The sequence below is a fragment of the Choristoneura fumiferana genome, chromosome 16 (genome assembly GCF_025370935.1).
Source record: "Choristoneura fumiferana chromosome 16, NRCan_CFum_1, whole genome shotgun sequence".
NCBI classification, from domain to species: domain Eukaryota; kingdom Metazoa; phylum Arthropoda; class Insecta; order Lepidoptera; family Tortricidae; genus Choristoneura; species Choristoneura fumiferana.
This window is the reverse complement of record NC_133487.1, coordinates 4627809-4651269: the sequence shown is the minus strand read 5'-3', so window position 1 is coordinate 4651269 and position 23461 is coordinate 4627809. Positions and strand designations below refer to the sequence as shown.

At 36.3% G+C, this 23461-nt stretch overlaps 1 protein-coding gene across 1 annotated transcript in view; it reads left to right on the top strand.

Moving 5' to 3' along the window:
• Nucleotides 1-1505: 1505 nt before the first annotated feature.
• LOC141436199 (uncharacterized) overlaps nt 1506-23461 on the top strand; it is a 256690-nt gene continuing 234734 nt past the window's right edge. Inside the window, exon 1 of the mRNA XM_074099086.1 lies at nt 1506-1631. The gene's annotated coding sequence lies outside the window, so the exon portion shown is untranslated. The remainder of the gene's footprint in view (nt 1632-23461) is intronic.

Sequence of the window (23461 nt, the reverse complement as noted above, 5' to 3'; positions counted from 1 at the left end):
TTTTTACCCTATCATATCTATACCTATATAAAAAACCGGCCAAGAACATGTCGGACACGCCCAAGATAGGGTTCCGTAGCCATTACGAAAAAATCAAGTAATATTTTTCTAAGGATATCGTATTGTGTCCGAAATCTTCCAAGTTTAGGTAGATTTTATACCTAAGGCTGCTATTTACTCTTAAACTACTAATAATTCTCAAGCAATATAAGCCGTTATAATTTTCCTTGTAAATTACTTGCCATAAATCACCTTCACTTTACCTCTACGTGGGAGGTATCGTATTTTTTTTTACCACTTTTTCAGCTTAACTGACATGTATATTCATGCCAAATTACAGCTTTCTAGTAATAATAGTCTCTGAGCTTAGCGGCAGACAGACAGACAGACGGACAGACATGGCTAAACTATAAGGATTCCTAGTTGACTATGGAACCCTAAAAAGATCCTGAATTCCTGACCGATTGCGAGAAACTTGTGTTATTTTTTTTTCATGACCGTACTCATCCTGTATAAAGACTGCCATCTAATTATTTATTACGCATCACGATTTTCCCGATGAGCTTCCACGCGGCGCACGCGCGTTGATGTCTTTAGCATACAATTATCTATAGATCATTATTTATCGATCGGAACGGTTTATCCTAATTTAACTGTAATTTTTCTTGTGCAATAATTCAGGCCCAATTACTCACTTTTTTAACCCATTTGAGTGTTTCGTAGAACCTGTGTGCAAATATTATAGAGGATTTTTTTTATGCTGAACATATATTTATGTATTATTCAATTAAACAGATTATAGTGGTAATAGGGACTATTTTACATCATATGGAATAGAACCACTTAGGTAGGTAAATTATCATAATATCCTTCTAATATCATAAATCAGATTTTTTTGAAGCTGTTTGTTAATTGTGTATCATGTAACAACATATTATAATGAACAATTTAATTGAAGTTATTATAATTTACTAGCTGTTGCCCGCGACTCAGTCCGCGTAGAAGTATGAAAAATAGTTAACGTCCTATTCTCAGACCTACCGAATATTCACAAAAAATCATAATAATCGGTCAAGCCGTTTCAGAGGAGTTTGATTAGAAACATGTGACACGAGATATTATATATTAAAAAGAAAAGAAAATTGAATCAGGTGTTATTTTGCGGAAGTCCATATTAATGCATAATAAAAGTATATATATACCATAAAATGTTTAGTGTATAAAAATGTAGACATAGTTCATTAATTTTAATGTTATTTTGATTTTATTTTTGTTTTCACTTCTGACGACTTCATATTTTTGTTAGTTTGATGGCGATGTAATTGTATCCTCAACTTCAGTAATGATAGAAATTTAAAGAAAAAATACCAAAACTTTTTGCGTTTCTTATTTGTTTTTAACAGCATAACGTAGGTAGAAAAAGATCCTATTCCAAAACACGCATCCACACCGCAACTCTTCCGCTCGTCTCCACTGCAACGAGCATTTCACTGGCGCACGCGCAGTCTTGCCCAGTCCGTCTTCGGGCGCACTCGTGTATCTTCGGCTCTCGAACGCGCGACCAGTGCCTGTGATAGTGACATGGTTTTGTGCTTTAAACGGATTTAGTTACGTTACTTTACAACAAAACCGTAAGTTTGCGATTTTTTTTTATTAATACCATGTGTGGCGTATCTGTTCGTGCGCGCATTTAAATTATTTAGAAATCCAACTCGTCACTTGCAAAAAAATGCATGAAATCGGCGGAGCGTCTCGAGGAGATCTCGAGGCGCGCTGGAAGCGGCTGAGAAAGTGTGAAAACGCACTTACTGGGTTCTGCCGTTTGGCGTATGCATGCCGAATTGGAATTAGTGGAATATTTGGCGTTACTACAGAGGTCTGGGGAGTTGTTTAAGTTTTGCGCTGAGGTACGGCTAGGGTAGATATATTTAAGTAGACAAGAATACAATAATAACTAGACATATTGACACTATAGACACGTCAAGAAAAAATTACGTCAAGCTAACACACAATATTGACTTTTATAGGTGACAAGAATGGCTTCTTAAAAAATGTTTTAGGTACGTAACGATTACACTGACTATTCAATTTTAAATTTGATATGAAACTGGCCAGGAAAAATACTCAAATATACGTCATAATTTTTACAACCCTTACTGACTTCGGTAAAAAATTATTCAGTAGGTACCTAACAAGTCTCAAAATAAATGCCTATCTATAGTATAAATAGGTAGTTAATGAATTTACAACAATGTGTAATAATCAAATAACATTGGTTTCAATCAAAATAAAAATCAAAACAATTACAACAATAAAAATACTTTTGATTTATGCGGCAAATTATTTGTTAAATATTTGTACCATGAATAACCTTTTAAAAAATAATTATTTTATCTCATAAGTAAGCCTAAGTTATTCACACATTTTTTCAAAATGTGATAGTTCATGACGAAAAATGAGGAAAAGGAAATAATTTAATTATATTCTCATGCATCCTGTTGCTTAATACTACGTTAAAAAGCCTTATTATATCCTGCGATCGATTCGTTGTAAGCTTTTTATTCAAATTGTTCCTAATGCGTTGGTATCTCATTACCTACTATAAGAAAATTGGAATCTTCTTAGTGGCGCGCGATGTTAACTTTTCTCAAACTTGTAATATTTAAAAGCATGTTCACGTTTTCAATGTTCACCTATGTAAATTTAAGTAAATATACATAGGTAAATATAAGCTCAGAATTCTTTATAAATAAGTATTTATAAAAAATTCTGAGCTTTTCTTAAGATTCATTAATACAAAATTATTTTTCATTAAGAAAATTTGCCTTTATTTCTTAACTAGGTAGTATCGTATAGTGCCAGTTTTATCTAATTTTTCGGAACAGCGACATAGCACTTAAAAACGATCTCATATTTTCTAGACCATGAGTACCTGATATCAAATAAGTATAAATATATATGATAACAAATAGTCTCATTTAATTAACAGTGATTATTAAAAACAGTTATTAAGATAAATGTACCAACACCTTGAAGTGAGAATGTTCTTGCATGTTAACTCATTTGAATTTAATTCTAAGCCAAATACAAAAGCGACACCAAAAAGTGCTTTTTAATTTTATTTGTGCCGCTTTTGCATTTAAACAACGAGATGCTGGTACAGGGTGCTTCTAGTGTCTCATCTAGTGGTGATAAATCTCTCGGTACGAGTGTGTTAGTAGCGCGCACGCGCTGCCAGTGAGAGTTAGAATGTGTAGCAACGGCCTGGCCGCTTCGATTACCACCCTACATTAATAATCTGCAAAGAATTCGCTTATCCTGCGGGAACTATGTGATGTTTTGGAATAAAACTATTCTATGTCCTCAAAGTATTTAAATAAATTTCATCCGATTCCGTTTTAATCGGGTTAAGCGTGAAGAGGTAACGACATACAGAAAAACAGAAAGACAGACCGACAAGAGTTATGTTCGCATTTATAATATTACTAAGAAAGTCAGGATAGTAAGGATGGAAGTATGGATAAAAGGGTAACCTTTAAGAAAATCACAGAATAATTAATTTATTTATTTATTACTTGATATACTAACAGTGTTAATTAACTAAATAATTTTAGAATATTTCAGCCAGTGACGGAACACCGTTCTTTTTAGGGTTGCGTATTCAGTGTGAGAAACCCTATTACTGTCGCGCCGCTATCCGTCTGTGTGTCACTCTGTATGTCATAGGGCTGTATCTCGACATCTGATAATAGAACTGGCGGGATAGAAACTAATTAAAATAGATGAATTAATTAGGTACATAATTGGTTGTAGCTGACCACTCACATTTTTATGTTTTTTCTTAGACCCTTATAAAACCAACCAACCATACCACTAACCACCATACCCATAAGCCCATAACCTCATAGCGTGGTGTTCATATGGGCCAAAGTAACCAACTTTATTGGATGGTTGTAAATGATAAAAACTATTACAAGTATGTTGTATAGTACTTAGTATATTTTTTCTTATAATATTCATATTTGAACATAAAATCTTTTTTTATCCTTTCAGTTATTTCGTACCGAAATAAATCCATATTATTCTTTCTTACTTGTGCTATTATTTAAATTTATATTTTTTTTGCGATTGGGTTAGAAATTCTCACGCGCATTCTTCGTAACTAAGAACGCATGTCATTTGACCCAAATCGCAGTCATAGGGGCACGTCACTACTTAGGGATATTCGATATACATCGATGCATCGAAAACATCGATGTTTACAATGCGATACATCGAATCGATCCGTTGTTTTGAAAAGCTATCGATATAGGTACTCGATGTATCGATGTTTTTTATAAAACATCGAATCGATGATAACCAGTTAATTTCACAAAGACTCAAGTTTGACCACTAAAGTTTGTAATAACTAACATCTCAAAACAGGTCATCTTTACAAAGTGAATGGTTTTGTATGTACTCACAGATTATGAAAGGAGCTAGATCTATTTTTTATGAAAGATTTAAATCTAAACTTTAATAAAATAATGGCTTTGTCTCTTTTCATAACCGTCATTATACGAAAATTTTCACTCTGAAAAAATTATCTGTTTTGAGATGTACGACTTTTCAGATGATTACAGCTTTGTAATATAATGTTAGAAAAAGTACTCGATGTTTACAAAACATCGATGTTTTCATCCGATACATCGAAATATATCGATGTACAGTTCCGATTTATCGAATCGAAAAAACATCGATGTTTTTTCAAAGTGGACACCCTATCACTACACTATGGTTTTCAGGATCCCGTATTTTAAAAGGAGAAATCGAACCTTTCCAGAATCACTCCGGTGTTGTCTGTCTCACTCAATTTCCACTTTTCGTTTGTTTTAGCATTAGAAAAAGGGTAGGTAAATACTCAATCTTGAGGACTATTTTTATTGAAAAACGCTTTTTAAAAGAATAGAATACTTATAAGACCAAAAAATTTTAAATGAGCTTAATATTGTTGCTATACAATTAGTACATACTTGCATTTGCTGTGACTTATTTTCATAAGTGTTTTTCTATTTAACGCTAAAATAAACGAAGTGTAGTGGGAGATCTGCCAACGTCTCTTTTTCTTGTTCGAGGTTACTCCTTAATAATCTATCCACCCCAGCGGTTTTATATGTTCATCACGTTGGTTAAAGTTGGCCATTAATATAATATGGTTTGACGCAACTATATTTCACGTAGGCACCATGACTTCAAAACACTTAATTTAGATTAACTTTGAAATAAACTTTATTTACCGTAGCCTACCAGCTAACTCATTTACCTTTACTAACAGCTTAATTAATTAAATGCAAACTTTTATTACATTCACGCTGGTCCTTCGAGCCGGATACTGTCAACATTTCTTGAATGTTCGTTTAATAAAGATACTGGTATTAGTTTTAATTGTGCATGTTTAGTAATTAAGCGGAATGGGAGCCGTAGACTGCGGAAGAGTCGTTAGTTCGAGTTTTGCTAAGAACGTTGCATTAGAATGCCATGTTAATTATGATTTATTTCAAATAATTGCGTGTGTGTTTAATTATGCAAGAATTTTAAATAAGCTGTTATGGTAATCTAGACTACGTTTGGTAGTTACAAAGTAGTCTAATTTTAACCCCCGACGCAATATGAGGGGCGTTATAAGTTTGACGCCAATGTCTGTATGTGGCGTCGTAGCTCTCAAACAGATATACCGATTTCGATGCGGTTTTTTTACGTGTAAGCGAGTTTGTTTGTAGAGGTTCTTAGCTATGCTTGATAAAAATCAGTTTAGCCATTTTTGAGATATTAATCTTTAAATTAAGAAGTCGGTTTTTTTAAACTTTGGTAAGTTGGTTAGGTTATGAGCTTTGAGATAAAAATGAAGCGAAAATTCGTAAAATTTTTCTTTCCGTAATATTTATTTTTAAATTTGTTTACCCAGCATTAAGTAAGTATATTATAGCTTATTGGCTAGTGCACTGCAAAATTACAAAACCTGGAGCTCTGCTAACACTAGATATTTTAATTTTATAGATATGAACTACTTATAAAATTTTACGGAGCCCTTGGCGCGCGAGTCCGGCTCGCACTTGGCCGCTTTTTAAAACATCCACTACTTATTACTGTCGAATTTCAGTTCGCACACAGTGAGTCACCCGCCGCAAATAAATGGTCAAATAAAAACTTTAAAGTAAACCTGGCAAGGCGATAAGCTTATTGCCAATAATTCCTAGGCTATTTACGGAGAGCTAACCTAAGATGTTAGTGCTTAGATTATCGGCTGCAAATCAATGTGGAACGATAAAAAAGCCCGAGGAGCCCGGCCGGTTTTGCAGCCTGTGAACCCATTACGTATTCTCAATAAGGATGGAGAAAAGCTAAAGATAACTAAGCCATACAATTTAGCTTTTTTAATTAAGATTTCTAATTTATTAAACTCTTCTTGGAGATATAAGTTTTGCTGATTTAAAAGGCAAATTATATGACAGATTAATTGTTAATCAACTTAAAAATTATGCAAGTAACATGTTGGTGATACTACGAAAAAGGGATTTTCTGTTCGTCTGCAAGTATTTAACATAATTACTTATTAACCATTGAAATATTTATTCATATTCAAAGTATCATCATCATCATGCCAGCTGAAAGACGTCCACTGCTGGACATAGGCCTCCCCCAAGGCTCTCCACTCAGACCGGTCTTGTGCTTTCCGTATCCACCGCGATCCCGCGATCTTAACCAAGTCGTCGCTCCATCTTGTTCCTCCGCGAACTATCCGATATAACTGCGGTCGCCAACCCGCCTGCCAAGCGTGGCGACTAAGGCATTTTTCCCCCCAAGGTATAAAGATTCTAAGTATATAAATATATACATTTGACATAAGTGGATTTATATTCTTGTTTTACCTTTAATTATTATTATTTAATTTATTCTAATTTGTCATTTTTTATGTGCATTTGACGATCCTTTTGTGAATTTCTTATAATTACCTGACATGTGTTTATAATGTATTTTTTTCAAAAGGTAATAAATAAATCTATCTAACTATATTTTTTTATGACAAAGCTAACCACAGCCACCAGGCTACCAGTAGGCCACCAGGCCACCAGGCTAGACCTATGTATATACGGCCTCTCAAGCAGAGGATCATGAGTTCAAACTCGGGCTCCCATCTCTAAGTTTTTGGAATTTTATATGCAAAATTACATTCAAAATTTACCACAAGCCTTTCTTATGATGAAGGAAAATTTGCACAAACCTGCGAAGCATTTCAATAGTGTGTGTGAAATTTCCGATCCGTACTCGTACTCCTAGCAGTGGGGCTTACATAGGCTAGGATGATGATTCTATATTAACCATCCAAATATTTTGTTTGTAACGTTACTAGTTACTATACATACATTACGTCGACGAGTATATTTACTTAGGCCAGATAGCATCCTTCGGAAACCCAAGACAAAGAAATCGATAGACGTATCGAAAACGCCTGGAAGGGCTTCTGGTCTATGAAATCGCTAATGAAAGGGAACCTTCCAATGTCGCTACAGCGTAAAATCGTCGACATGTGTGTCCTGCCCATCCTAACCTACGGCGCGTAAACGTGGTCACTTACAGAAGCTCAAAAGTCCAAACTCAAGGTTTGCCAACGGACAATGGAGGGAAGCATTCTTGGTGTCCGAAGAACGGACCGGATTAAAAACACAAAGCTGCGCTAAAAGACTCGAATTGCTGACGTGGGCGTAAAGACGGCCAAGCTGAGGTGGGACTGGGCTGGACATGTCTGTCGAATTAACCCGGAACGTTGGACCAACATTGTTACGGAATGGGTCCCTAGTGACGGATACCGTAATAGAGGCAGACCGAAAAGGAGATGGAGGGACGACTTAGATGCCTATAATGTGGGATGGCGGGAGCTCGCCTTTGATAGGCAGGAGTGGAGCAAGAGATGAGAGGCCTTTGCCCAGCAGTGGGACAAAAATAGGCTGGCAAAAAAAAAAACGTTATTATACTAAGATAAGATAAAAAGGAAAATATATTATTTGACTTTTGCCTAATTGAAATTATTTTTATGAATTTTGTATCACAGAAACCTATTACTACTTTATCAACCTTTATTACAACTTTCATTTTTCAAAACTCACCACTGTCATTAAATAAGTAAATATGTGGAAGACTAAAATCCGTTATAGAATTGGGATAACCGAAGTTGGTCTATGGTCGGTCTAGTCTTGGAAATTTAGTGCTGTACCTACTGACTGAACCAACCTTACCTACCGATAATTAAAATGGGAATTTTAGTTCATAGAGCGTATTCATAAGCATACCTATTAACTTATTCGTAATATTGACATTATTAAAAACAAGCATGATGACTCCAGCGGTTGTTATTTCGAGATTTATCCCTATCTCGTTAACGGATAAAAAGTAATTTGTTCAGCTATCTACATACCAAATTTCATCAAAGTCCGTCTAGCCGTTTTTTGTATAGCTTATTTATATTTATAATGGTAAGTTATTGTAGCTATATTGTATCTGACCGTCTAATGGCGTCCATACGACGCCATGCTCGCCATGTTTATAGATATCTTCTGACGAACACAACGTAAAATGCCGAGAAGAAAATGGCGTCGTAAGGACGCCATCAGACGGTTCAGATACAATATCAGCTACAATATCACCTTACACCGCCATTCTGACTTTGCCCCATTGGACAGAAGTTATTTATTGCGGTATAAATAAACTTGTATTTTCATTTCGCTACTATTTTATCATAGCTGACATACAAATAATAAATACTTAAATAATGAAATATGATTTACTGCTGATTGAAGTATGTTAAAGAGCATTCACATCACTAGAGCTAACGTCAGTCAATCAGTCAGCCCGTCAGTCAAGTGTCAATGTCAGTAGCCACATTTGGATTGCGAGTATTATAACAACCCAATCGAACACTCTTTTCCACTCGCTGGCCACTTTCCGTTTTAATTCATAGAGTTACTTCGAGCTTAACGATTAAAAAAAGAGTCTTTTATATCTTGCATATTTAAATATTTTTAAGTTACGCATTATATCAATTGACTATTATTCAACTAAACGATTATTCAGACTTAAATAAAATAACTAATTATTTTTTGAGCTATCGGTTTTAGGGGATTTAAAAAAATATTTAAAACATTTCTAGGGTAATTTTAGTCTGATTAGTCTTGTCCTAAACTACGCAAGGTCAATGAACTAAAACAATTACTTTGCTCGACCCCCCGCGACCTTATGATAGCTACGTTTATGCAAGATATGCGTGTTTCCAGTTCCTCCACCTCCACACTGTAAGAACACACACAAAACATACAAACCCATCTATCACCACCACCACACTACACTGACGCGTTTCGAACTCAACCAGACATCATCTTCAGAGCAACACAACCATACACCATGCTACCATATGTTAGACTCAAAGTGGTGTGGTGGTTTGTGTGTGTTCTTAGTGTGTGGCGGTAGAGGAACTGCATGAACACGCATATTTTGCATAAACTTAGGTGGGCCAATCAACTTTTTTACCGACACTAATCTGTACGCGACATTTTTCAAATAATTGCAGATTTTTGTAAGTAAACATATTTTTTCTGTAATTTAATAGATGTGTACATGAATATATACATGCCATCCTACGTATGTTCAACCGATTAAACCGTGAAATATCTTATTGGAAGTACGATTTTTTGGTAACGCCAGAGACAATTTTGGTAACGCAGGAGTTGCTCAAAGTGTGGGTAAAATAGTTGATTGGCCCAGCTATCATACGGTCGCGAGTGAGGAAAGAAATTGTTTTAGTTCATTGATATGGACCTCTGCAAAGTAACGCCTGATTCAATAAATTAAGTTAGGTCAATCCAATCGTAAGGGAACTTGATTGGGAGACCGCCTTGCTGGTGTTACTCTTAAAATGTCATCCTCATCATCATCAATCAGCACCAGGACGTCCACTGTAAGTTGGACATAGACTTCCGACATCCAAATCACGAGTCTTAAAATGTCATAAATAAATATTTTCTTTCTTTGTCCTACATAAATAAATAGGCCTTTTATTATTATTGAAAGATGACTGTTTCATAATGAATGTGTTCTTGTGGCTAAATCAAACATTATTCTTTTGTTTGACAAACGGTGTTTAAAAATGTGTGAACGTTTTGCTTGTTTTCACAGCTCACGAACAAAATACAACGTTAATAGAGTTGTACAATATTTATTTTGCTATCTGTATTAGACTATCTGTGTACAGTACAGTTAACAAAACGAGTAGGTAACTGTTTTAAGTTTGCTTTTTAAATAATGACCAATTCAACAATATTGTGATAAAGATAGATTTAGGTTGTTTTTAGCAATGAACTGTACAGCCTTTGAACCTTATTTCGTCCAATGAAAAGTGCAGATGAAGCGAATGGTATAACTCGCTGCGCTGGTGCAGTAACAGCTTATTTCACCTAATCCTGAAAAGCCGTAAGTTTCATGCTTGTAGTTATCAGTCCAGAAATACAGATATTGGAAGCAAATTTGTAACCGCTTTGTACGGGCCAGTGGAATGCCAACAACATTATGGGCTTTCAGAATCTAGACTTCATCACCACGATTGTCCAGTTTAACTATACAGGGCGTCTCACGGCTATGTCACATGGAGGGGAAGTATAGTCGGGGTAAGAAAAGGTTCGTTACTTTTCAACTCTATTACAATTACGTTAAGGGCCAAAAGTGACGAACCTTTTCTTACCCCGACTATACATAAATGTAATTATATTAAATAAAAGTAAAAGGGTTTTTTTTACCATTTTATTTAAAAATCTTTGAATGCAGTTAACATTGTTTTTAAAATCAAAATGAAGTAAAATTGTGTATCTACAATATTTAAGGTACTTCCCCTCCATGTGGCATAGCCGTGGGATGCCCTGTATACATACCTACTGTGGCTTAGGATCAGTACAGACAGATTGCGTTCCAACAGACCATACAGTTTTCATTGCAGTTTCACTGCAGTCAGCACAAAGGCAGAGATAAGAATTGGGACTCGAACCCACGTAAGACAGTGGGTCAACCGCCAGGCTAACACGCTTTTTCAAATTACTAACATAGGCTGCCTTAAATAATTAATCTAGTACTTTAGTCCTATTTACCTTAGGACACATGTGAATGTAGTCATAAGAATCAAAATAAGATTAATAAATGTTTATTTCAGGCTCTGGTCCCATATAAATCATGTCGGTCACATACAATAATAATATTGGTAATTTAATAGAATTGCAATATAAAAAAAAGTTACTTAATTAAATTACACAATTACAAAATAGAAACATTATAATTGAATTAAATTAAATTTAAAACAAAATTAAAAGTATACAAAAATCATCTACTTTGTACCATGTTTGAGCACATAAATGACTGATTACTGAGTAAGTAAGTGTTGAGCCAGACACAATTTTAAATGGGTTAAACGAATACATAACAAAGTCTTAGACTACTTACTACACTTGTTTTTTAATGTATTTTGGTTTTCATTAAAAGTTTTTTTAGCACTAGAAGTTTCTAAGTTAGACCGACAGAGAGACGGTCGTAAAACGTACTTTTGTCATTTTGACAACAGAACCCTAAAAAAAAGCCAGGGAGGCTACCACGAAGTTGGTATCGTACTGTCCCTTTCACTCCCGTATTAAATAACATATGCGTCAACGGGACGACAAGATACGAAGTTCGAATTTTGCACTTCGTAGTACCTAGGGCCAGGTGCGGTAAAATGTTAGCAACAATCATAAAAACTAAATAAAAAGTACCCACACGTTTTTTGCCAACCGTACCGCATCGGGTCATCTCATTGCGACGGCGGCGGGTGTAGACTTTAATTGTGTTTTAATTACCAGGGTCGTTGACCCCTGACCTCCGCTACCGAGGTCAGATTACGCGAGACTTTTTGCATCTCATTAGTCGAATGAGATCGTGTATTTTTAATTTACTTTTTGGTTAGTTGAATTACTCGTAAGCTTTGTTGGAAGTAATTGTAAAGTAAAGTAATTTGAGAGTGACTTTGATGTTTTTGGACTGGCGATCCACTTTGCTGGATTTTATTTGCGACTAGGTGCTTTACGTTTTATACTTATAATCCCACTAATATTATAAATGAGAAAGTTTGTGAAGATGTTTGGGTGTTTGGATGTTTGTTACTCAATCACGTCTAAACCGCTGAACCGATTTAGATGAAATTCGGTATACAGATAGTTAGAGTCCCCGGGAAGGACATATGATAGTTTTTATCCCAGTAAAATGCACCGAATACTACGCGGACGGAGTCGCGGATAACGGTTAGTATTAGGTATAAGGTTACATTAATACCAAAATTGAATCCGCATCCAGAAAGGTTTTCGGGAATCGATCTTTATATCTGGAAAAACGCGTGTTTTCGAGTTATAATAATAATAATCATCATCATCATCACCACCACCAGCCGGAAGACGTGCACTGCTGAACAAAGGCCTCCCCCGTAGAACGCCACAATGAACGACAACGCCACTTGCATCCACCGGTTATATATAATGTTTAATGATTTGATTAAATGTAAATTTCACGCGTTATGAGATCGGTAATTTGGACAGCTTTGCCATCGTGGTGGTTCAGCGGTATTCAAATACGACTTTGTTTTTCTAAAGCTAATTTTATTTACAAAACAATACAAGCTAATTTTATTTACAAAACAATACTATCTAATTTTAATATTTGTTTTTACTCTTTATTGCTTTGAATAAAAATATTTGTATTTGTACTTGTATTTTTTGTATTTTCTCCATTAACACACACACAATTTAGCAAAAAAAGCAACACCGTTAACGTTACTTATTTAGTTAACTTTATCTTTTATTATTTGCAATAAATATTGGAAATATCTTAATAACCTCTATAACCGTCATGTTACAAATGGGTTTCCGAAAAAAAAACCTACGATTATTTCTCGTTCCTTTTAAAGATTGTGAACAAAATAAGTGATAACTTGATAAGTGATTGGAGGCTGGTTTAAAATAATTTCACTTTTTATTTGATTGGCCACGAAACCTGTTTTTTGAACTAGCAACGTTCACTTTGCTCACAAAGTGTTAGTCAGCTAATCGAGTAATACGTGTACACATGTATTAGTAACGACGTCCTTAGGCTCATTTTAGTCAGTTTTTTTCACTAAAATAACACTTGAATGGATAACACAAAGAACCAACTGAACCTGAACTGAAAGGTCTATGGGGGAGGTCTATGTTCGACAGTGGACGTCACGTTGGATGTTGGACGTTGGATGATACTTTTTACAAGATTTTATTTAGTTTCACTTGTCCCGTTGTCTGTCTGTCTGTAATCAAATCTTGCAAGTTAAATTTGACCAACTTCAGTAGTCAGATTGACTTGAAATTTGGAATACTTGTGTAAATCGCGTGACAATACAATTATTTAGTAGTGACATCCTGGTAGTTCAGCCAGTATCGTCTCCGCAGGACGGAACTCTTCAACGGTTAATGGCATCGACTTGAAATTTGGTATGCAAATGTAGTTTGGGTGACAATGCAAGTACAGTTAACAAAAAGTACAGTCAGCAAAAAAAGCTTATATTAAAAATGATAATTTTATGGTTAGTTAGGTTAGGTTATTCTTACCATAAAACGGGGTCCAGTTTGCCACTGGTTGTCGGGGCTGGGCCCGAGAAAAACAAGACCAGAGCCCTAATTAAATGCTTTTAATAACCTTACCCGCGATCGCGTGCGCAACGGCAGTTCGTCGCTAAACAAGATGCGAAACAAATTAAGAGATGTAATCGAAGTTGCTAAGCCAAGTATTTTCTACTTCATTGCCCACTTTTATGATTCGCCGGCTGGTGTATACTCTAGTATCCATAGTACAGTACCATGTCATAGTTTGCTTGAAATTGATCTTAATTCTCCCATGATATTTTTTGATTTGGGTATTATTTTTAATCAAAATTTGTCAGCGAGGCATGCACCGCAGCAATCAAGGAGTCCGAAGAGCTAATCGAATTAGACTAACCTGCGCTCCAACACTCAGATAGTAGATAATATGGAGAAAAACACCATCAAGCTCAAAAGGGACTGGACGATGGGAAATAGGGATGAATGCATCCGGGAAAAAATTCGCTCCGACTGTGTTCCGCGCGAAAGAAAACCGAGAACAAAATAAGTAGACAGCGGGACAATTTGGAAGATTTTGCGAAACATAGAGATGAGTGTCAAGAAAGAGTCTCCTCTTTGTTCAGCAATGGGATACCTAAGCTAAGCTAATGTTTCACGGTGATACATACGTGCTGAGAGATAGACCAAACCCACGGCAGAAATCAGGACGCCTCATAATTTCAAATCTGACCTTATACCGCACTGCTAGTAGAAACATCTAACCGGTAAATTCACTTCTGGTTGTTAATTCTAATGGATCCGTGTTCCTGTATTGCTTCTAAATGTCCATACAGTCGTGATTTACCGGTTTGAGCGTTGTTTTGTTTGGTTGTACAGTCGAGTTCATAAACTTGTGAGCAAACCCTCATCATCATCATCATCAGCCTATAGCAGTCCACTGCTGGACATAGGCCTCCCCCAATGGGCGCCATATTGCGCCCTGTCCTCGACTAGACGCATCCAGCTGCTACCAGCAGCCTTTCGCAGATCGTCACTCCACCTGGCCGGAGGGCGCCCTACACTACGTTTGCCAAGACGCGATCTCTACTCAAGGACTCGTTTACTCCAGCGGTTGTCGGTTCTGCAGCAGATATGACCAGCGCACTGCCACTTCAACTTGCTAATTCCCTGAACTATGAGTTGACCTTAGCTCTGTGTCGGAATGCCTCGTTGCGGATTCTATCTTTCAGAGAAACCCCGAGCATAGCTCATGCAAACATTTGATCAAAAATATTTGAACACGACTCTGTTGTTAACGGCGTAGAAGCGTGTTCAGATATTTTTTATAAAATTTTTGCTCACAAGTTTCTGAACTTGACTGTACATTAAATGTAACTGTGCAGTCTAGGCAACTGAAGCACGTATGAACCTTTTCCCATACGATTTTATAGTGACCGAAGGGCATGCAGAATCCGGTTAGCCTCAGTCGTCATCATCCGCCGGAAGAAGTCCACTGTTGACAAGTACTTTCACCCTTAGAACTCCACATTAAACAAACTCTTGCCACCTTGGTTTCCCGAAACTGTCACGATGTCGTCGGCCCACCTAGCGAGAAGCCTGCCAACGCTACGTCTTCCTAAAAACCTTCCTCCCCTAACAGTCTTTACTTAGAATATTACTCTGAAACCCGCAGATTTTTAAAAAAAGTTAAAAGATGACTTACATTGGAAAAAACTTACACAAATACCAACATACCACAGGCGTACAGTACAACTAAATAAAGACCCGCAGAGTAGTGCATTGGTTATAACAAATTAAAAAAAAAGAAATCGTAGCAGGTTAAATAAGGAGAATATTTATGCAAAATAAAAAAGTCTCTAAATCACAACTGACAGAAACACTCGAGAGCTTTTGTATGCTAGAGATGTAAAGGTGTGTACTGTGGGGACTGTAACTTGGTGAGAACTTAGGTACTGGGATCAACGCGCGTGACTTTAAACTGTTATGAAATAAATAGCATCTTCAATCATTAATTAATTATATTTTATTTTAGAACTTGGTAGCACTTATAAATAGATTTACATAAAATGGCACCAGCCGCTTAGGCTATCGGGAGCGATCTGCTCTCCGGCAAATATTACCCGCTGTCAATCTAACCTGCCAGGTGGTCAGTTTTACCACTTGCCAGCGGTATACAGCCTAGTTCCTACAGTACCCACTATATCGAATTATAACCAAGACCGCAATAGGAACGTGCCAAGCACGGAATGTAACGCGCATGCATGGCACGCGACGGCGACGGCTTGTTAATAAAAATGCTAATCTCTCTCTGTCATACTTTTCAATACAAAGAATATAATATTTTTGCCTGTCAATTTGCAGGTCCTATTTACGGTCATGATATGTTATGGTATAGCGGGACGACACCTTTATGAGGTATCTCAGTTTACATTATTATATCATAGAGATCGGTGCACTCTCATGCAGGGCAGGGCGAATGGATGCGCACGCGTTGATAGGGCAACGGTACCCGTATCACGCAACATCGTTGCATGTTTCGAATACGGTATACATTTTGCTGATAATGGCGGAATGCATGCATTAGAATATTTGGATGTCACATAAGTAATGCTATTAGGGTAAATAGATGAATACGGATCGTGTTAGGGGTTACGGTAATTTATGTATATATTATGTATGTATGTAAAGAAAAGAAACAAAACACAATTGACAAACTTAGAGATACTTGTACAATACGTAATGTACAAAGGCGGAGTTATCCCTTTAAGGGATCTCTACCAGTCAAACTTTGACCTATGTGTGTATAGTTTTTTTTTTCGACCGGATGGCAAACGAACAAGTGGATCTCCTGATGGTAAGAGATCACCACCGCCCATAAACAACTGCAACACCAGGGGTATTGCAGATGCGTTGCCAACCTAGAGGCCTAAGATGGGTTACCTCAAGTGCCAGTAATTTCACCGGCTGACTTACTCTCCACGCCGAAACACAACAGTGTGTATAGTTTCTGACTAAATTAATTATGGCACAAGAGTAATCCTAGAAGGTTCCGTCCGGGTTTTTCTATTGAGGTACAGAATCCTACAAAAGCAGCCCATATTGTACTCATGCTTACTGGTCCTGCTGCCTCGTAGCGTCCGGAAACCTAAGCGTTATTGAATCTCAGAACATTCACCGAATGGCAGTGAGAACTCGCTGAGAACCCAAATTTTGAGGCAACTAGAACGTTGTGATGCACTGGGGAAAATTGCATGGTGCGCGAGAGCTTCTGATCACTTGACCGGGTCGCCGATTATGGGGTACACATGGACGGTCACTGCTGAAAACTAAAATGTATAAATTGTATATTCGTAGATCGGGGTTTGAAATTATTTATTATTGTTTGTAAATAGGAACAAATATAGGTACCAAAAAGCTAAAATAATGAGTAATTTTTATGCAAATTTGGGTGGAGCGATCCGTTATTTTCAAGTTTAACTTGCCATGTTTGTTAACGCCCAATTGCAAGTCTAAATTCATATAACTGGATAAATATACATAGTTTAAATTGAAAGTACAGTCGATAAGAAAAAAATTGTATTACAGTGACAAATTTTGTATATATATTATGTTTCTCATTGTTATTCAATTTGATTAGTTCAAAATATCAAATAAGTATACGTACACAGTTAACATGTAGTAGTGTGGACTGTGCGCATTAAACTAGGTACATAAAAAGTAACTTAGTATACTTGAAATTCGTTATTGAAATCAAATGTCACTGAAAACAAACGACAGATTCAAGAAAGCGAGTCAAAAAATCCTTCCTAATTTTATTTTAAAAAACAATGTGAGTGAAGTTAGCACCGCCATTTTGGAAATTCGAAAAACAAATGGTTGTGCTAGGTTGTGCTAGGGTTGTGCTAGCTTGTGCTGTTATCCATTTTTGAAAATTCCAGTTAACGGAAAAAATATTTCAAAAAAACTTTTTTTGGGCTAGCACCGCCACTTTGTCCAAATTAAAAAAAAAAGTTTTGCTAGGTTGTGCTAGACTTGTGCTAGCTTGTGCTGTTATTAGTTTTTCGATATCGCTTATAGTTTCGTTAAAAAACGAAAAACAAAAAAACGTCTCAGCACCGCCATTTTGAAAAATCGAAAAAAAATATACTCTGCTAGTTTGTGCTAGACTTGTGCTCACTTGTGCCGAAAACTGTTTTTCGATAGCATCAATAGTTTCAGAGATAATTGCAAATAAAAAAAAAATCTCAGCACCGCCATTTTGGAAAATCAATTTTTTCAACGTTGTGCCAGTTTGTACTAAGGTAGTACTGACTTGTGCCGCAATCCGTTTTTTGATATCTCTTTAAGTTTTTCAGAAAATCGCAAATCAAAAAAGGTAAGAAGCGACATATTTTTGAAAATTTTGAAAAAAATAAAATCGCTATATATTGTTCTTAAGTTGTGCTCGCACGTGCTGCACACCATATTCTGATATGACACACAGATTTTTTTTTAACACAAATCATAATATAGACGAGAGTCTATGTCATAAAATGGACTCGGTGTCAAAAAATTCAAAAAATTACGTATGTGCTAGGTTGTGCTAGACTTGTGCTAGCTTGTGCTGTAGTCAGTTTTTCGATATCGCTTATAGTTTCGAAAAAAAACGCGAAACAACAAACGTCTTCGCACCGCCATTTTGAAAAATCGACAAAAATATATAATCTGCTAGTTTGTATCAGACTTGTGTCCACTTGTGCCGAAAACTGTTTTTCGACAGCATCAATAGTTTCAGAGATAACAAATAAAAAAAAATCTCAGCACCGCCATTTTGGAAAATCAATTTTTACAACGTTGTGCCAGTTTGTACTAAGGTAGTACTGACTTGTGCCGCAATCCGTTTTTTGATATCTCTTTAAGTTTTTCAGAAAATCGCAAATCAAAAAAGGTAAGAAGCGACATATTTTTGAAAATTTTGAAAAAAATAAAATTGCTATATATTGTTCTTAAGTTGTGCTCGCACGTGCTGCACACCATACTCTGATATGAATCATAGATTTTTTTTAAACACAAATCATAATTAAGACGAAAGTCTATGTCATAAATTGGACTCAGTGTTAAAAATTTCAAAAAATTACGTATGTCCTAGGTTGTGCTAGACTTGTGCTAGCTTGTGCTGTAATCAGTTTTTCGATATGGGCTATAGATTCGAAAAAAAAAACGCGAAACAACAAACGTCTTAGCACCGCCATTTTGAAAAATCAGAAAAAAAAATGCTAGTTTGTGCTAGACTTGTGCTCACTTGTGCCGAAAACTGTTTTTCGATAGCATCAATAGTTTCAGAGAAATTGCAAATAAAAAAAAATCTCAGCACCGCCATTTTGGAAAATCAATTTTTTCCAACATTGTGCCAGTTTATGCTTAGGTAGTACTGACTTGTGCTGCAATCCGTTTTTTGATATCTCTTTAATTTTTTCAGAAAATCGCAAATCAAAAAAGGTAGGAAGCGACAAGTTTTAGAAATTTTTGAAAACAAAAAACGCTACCTATACGGACTGAGTTTTCTATAAGAAAATCGCTAAATGTTAATAATAAATCTATGCATAATTAATTCTTACACGCGTATGTACCTATTGACAAAAAGTTTAAAAATGGATTTTTTTTTTATGCAACGCGGAGCAAACAACCGCAAATGTTTATTAGACAATTTATATCCTGAACTATAATCCTATTGATTTGAATAATAAAATAGAGAGTTTTTATTTTCTAATATTTAGTTGGTTCGATTCCCGGGTGAGATGAGGGATGTTAAGACGATTTTTTGAATGCAGTTTTGTTCAATTTTAAAAATAAAGGAATGTTTCTTTTCAGTACAATTAGCTAATTAGTTAAGGTAAGGATTTAATTTAAGGTAGTTGCCGTCCAGGGTCCATTGATTCTTTCCACCCTATTTATTGTGCTCGCACGTGTCGTGCTGGACACCATATTTTTGTAAAACACTAATCATAATGTAAACGAGAGTGTATGTCATGAAATGGCAATACAGGATGGCCAAGTGGTTAGAGAACCTGACTAGGAAGCTTGAGGTCCCGGGTTGGATTCCCGGCCGGGGCAGTCATTTGTATGAATAATACGAATGTTTGTTCTCGGGTCTTGGATGTTTAATATGTATTTAAGTATGTATTTACTAGCTTTTGCCCGCGGCTTCGCCCGCGTGGAATTCGGTTATCGGGCGCTGTTCCCTCGGGAACTCGGCATTTTTCCGGAATAAAAAGTAACCTATGTCACTCTCTGACCGCATAAACTATCTCTATGCCAAAAATCATGTCGATCCGTCGCTCCGTTTTGACGTGAAAGACGGACAAACATACACAGAAACATACAAACACACAAACACACACACTTTCGCATTTATAATATTATATAAGTATAAGTATGGATCTATATCAGTATATTTATCCGTTGCCTAGTATCCATAGTACAAGCTTTGCTAAGTTTGGACTAGGTCAATTGGTGTCAAGTGTCCCATGGTACTTTTTTTTAAACGGACTGTGTCAAGAATTTCTAATTAAAAATTAAAAAAACCCGACTCAAAAAAAACGCCAGAAAATATAAAAAAAACGTCCGAAAAAAAACGCCGCCGAAAAAGAAAATTGAAGAGTAAAACATAATTATGCACTACCTAGCTGTTGCCGCGACTTCATCTGCGAAGAATTCGTTTATCCCTATCCCCCGGGGACTATGCTGATTTCCCGCAAAATTAGCCTAAGTTATTTTAGTATGAGTACCTAGTAATATTTTTTTTTATCTAAACTTCGTCGGTGTCGGGGAACCGCTAAGGTTAACAGGAAACTACATTTACATATTTTTGACGTATTAACCTTAGCGGTCCCCCAACACCGACGACGCTTAGATGAAAAAATATTACTAGGTACTTATACTAAATTAACTTGGGCCGATTTTGCGGGAAATCAGCATAGGCGGCAACAGCTAGGTAGTACATAATTATTTTTAAATTTTTAGTTGTCTTTTTGGCGGCTTTTTTTTGTCGGCGATTTGTTTTCGGACGTTTTTTATTTTTGCTGGCGTTTTTTTGTGTCGGGGTTTTTTTTAATTTTTAATTTGTTTTTATTTCATGTTTTTTAAACTGGCACTTATATTATTTTTTTAAAAGTGTACTAGTGTGTTGGATATCCTGGCTGCAGCATCAGCTCATCGTGATGCCACCACTGCATTGTATGTAGAATCAATTACTGATCAAAACGAATCCAAACACGACATATGTGCTATTATTGTTTATAGAGTGTACTAGTGTGCTGGATATCCTGGCTGCAGCATCAGCTCATCCTGTTGCCACCATTACATTGTATGTAGAATCAAATACTGATCGAAACGATTCCAAACACGGTATATCTGCTATGGTTTTATCAAGTGTATCTACTAGTGTTCTGGATATCCTGGCTGCAGCATCAGGCCGAGGATTCCATAATCTTGCATAGTTATATAGCATACATGGGTGTTTCAAATTTTAGGTCCCAAATATGTTAGAAAGTAAAGTAAATACCTATTTATGCGTCTAAGATTCCTACCGCAGCGAACAAAAGAGCTGATGATCTTGAAACGGGGAACCGATTTTTATAAAAACATATATATCTAAGAACCATTGCTAAAAACCTGCTTTTAATAAAAAAACCGCATTCAAATCGGTCCACCCGTTTAAGAGCTACGGTGCCACAGACAGACAGACACACAGACAGCCACACAGACACACATAGCGGTCAAACTTATAACACCCCTCTTTTGCGTCGGAGGTTAAAAACTACGTATGCGCTAAGTTTTGCTAAGCTTGTGCTAGCTTATGCTTAAAATCATATTTCAAATTTTTATTCACTACTTACAAAAACATGTTAAAAAAAAACTCTGTACAGCCATTTTTTTTTTCACTCAGCTTTGTACCAGTTTGTGCTCAACTAAGTAGTACTGGGTAGTGCCGCAACCCGTTTTTTGATAATCTATATTTTTTTGTGAAACTGGCAAATCAAAAAAAGTACTATTTTATTGAAAATTTAATAAAACGACAGATTGTGCTAAAGTTTTGCTCGCGTTTGCTGCAAACTGGTAGCAGTTAGATTCTGCAAAGGTCGCAGTTCTAACCTAACCTACTTTTCTGGTAGGAGTTCGATTCTGCGGGAGTCGCAGTTCTATTCTAACCTAATACAAACTACAATACAATACAATACAAAGACTCTTTATTGTACACCAGACATAGTAAGCGATACAGAAAACAGATACACAGAGAAAAAAAAATACAAGGTGAGCAATAGGCGGCCTTATCGCTTAAGAGCGATCTCTTCCAGGCAACCTTTTTTACAGAAAGTAGGAAGGACTAGTTTACAACAGGTGGTGCATCAAAAGTAGATCAAAAATATAAACGTAACAGAAATACATCACGAATACATACAAATTATATCGTACATATTAATATACGTCCAAAATAAATATGGGTAGTGAGATAAACAGCAACAAATAAATAAATAAATTATAATAAGGCTAATAATTACAAGATGACAGATAGTGCTCCTTAAGCATAGATTTAAATAGTGACAAAGACTGCGCGTCGTAAGTCAATCGGTAAGGAGTTCCACAACCGAATAGCCTGGACAGTATAAGAATATACATAGAATTTGGAGTTAGATAGAGGCACGGAAAAGAGAAAGTTCTGAGAGCATCGAATAGAAGTTACGTAGCTAAATCGCTCTTTGAGGTAGCGAGGAGTTGCAGGGTTAAAGAGAATGCCGTAAAGAAGGTGGAGAATGTGAGAGTTACGGCGAAAGCGGATTGGGATCCACTACTACTATGTACTACTACTAACTACTTTTCTAGTAGGAGTTAGATTCGGGTATGGTCGCAGTTCTAATCTAACCTATTTTATTTATATATTATGTAATTATCGCAGCTCTAACCTAACCTATTTTTCTGGTAGCAAATAGTTTATGTGTGGGGTAACTGGTTACCTTATAACTTTACCCTTCTGTGTTTGTTGTAATGAAATTTTGAACAAATGAACACCGTCGTTTAGTAATTCTGCCATTTAAAATTCATACAAAACGAATCATCTGCCAAATAATATTCCCTGAACAGTTTGCCTTTAAATCATATAACCTAACCTAACCAACAAAATTGTAAAACCCCCGACTTTGTCACTTCAAAGTTCAATATCTCAAAATCGGCTTAAACCGATTTTGCTGAACATGTCTAAGAACCATCGCTAGAAACCTGATTTCAAATAAAACAACCACATTTAAAATGGGTCCACCCGTTTAAGAGCTTTCGGTGCCACAGACAGACAGATACACAGACACATAGACATCGACACACAGACATACATAGCGTTCAAACTTATAACATCCCTCTTTTGCGTCGGGGTTAAAAAATTTGGAATGAACAGTCTCGAAACAAAATTACACCAAACGATATTACGAGAATTATGTTCCTTGAAACGTTTTCGATAAAATGACATTCGATGTAAAGTTTGTCGGCAAAACCAGGGATACCCCCCCCCACTCACTGTATTACAACTAATTTACATGATAACTATAAGTGTGTAGATACTATTGAACTTTTTATGGAAAAGTTTTATATCTGTTGCGCGCTGTCAACCGTTGAGTGAGTTCCCTCAAGAAGAGCGACCTGGCTGCAGCATCAACTGGTATGTATTAAAATGTTGAAATTGATCAATTGTGCAAAGTTTTGTATTTGTCCTATCAGCCATTGAGGAGTTCCTCCGGCGGAGGTGAAGCCTGGCTGGACCA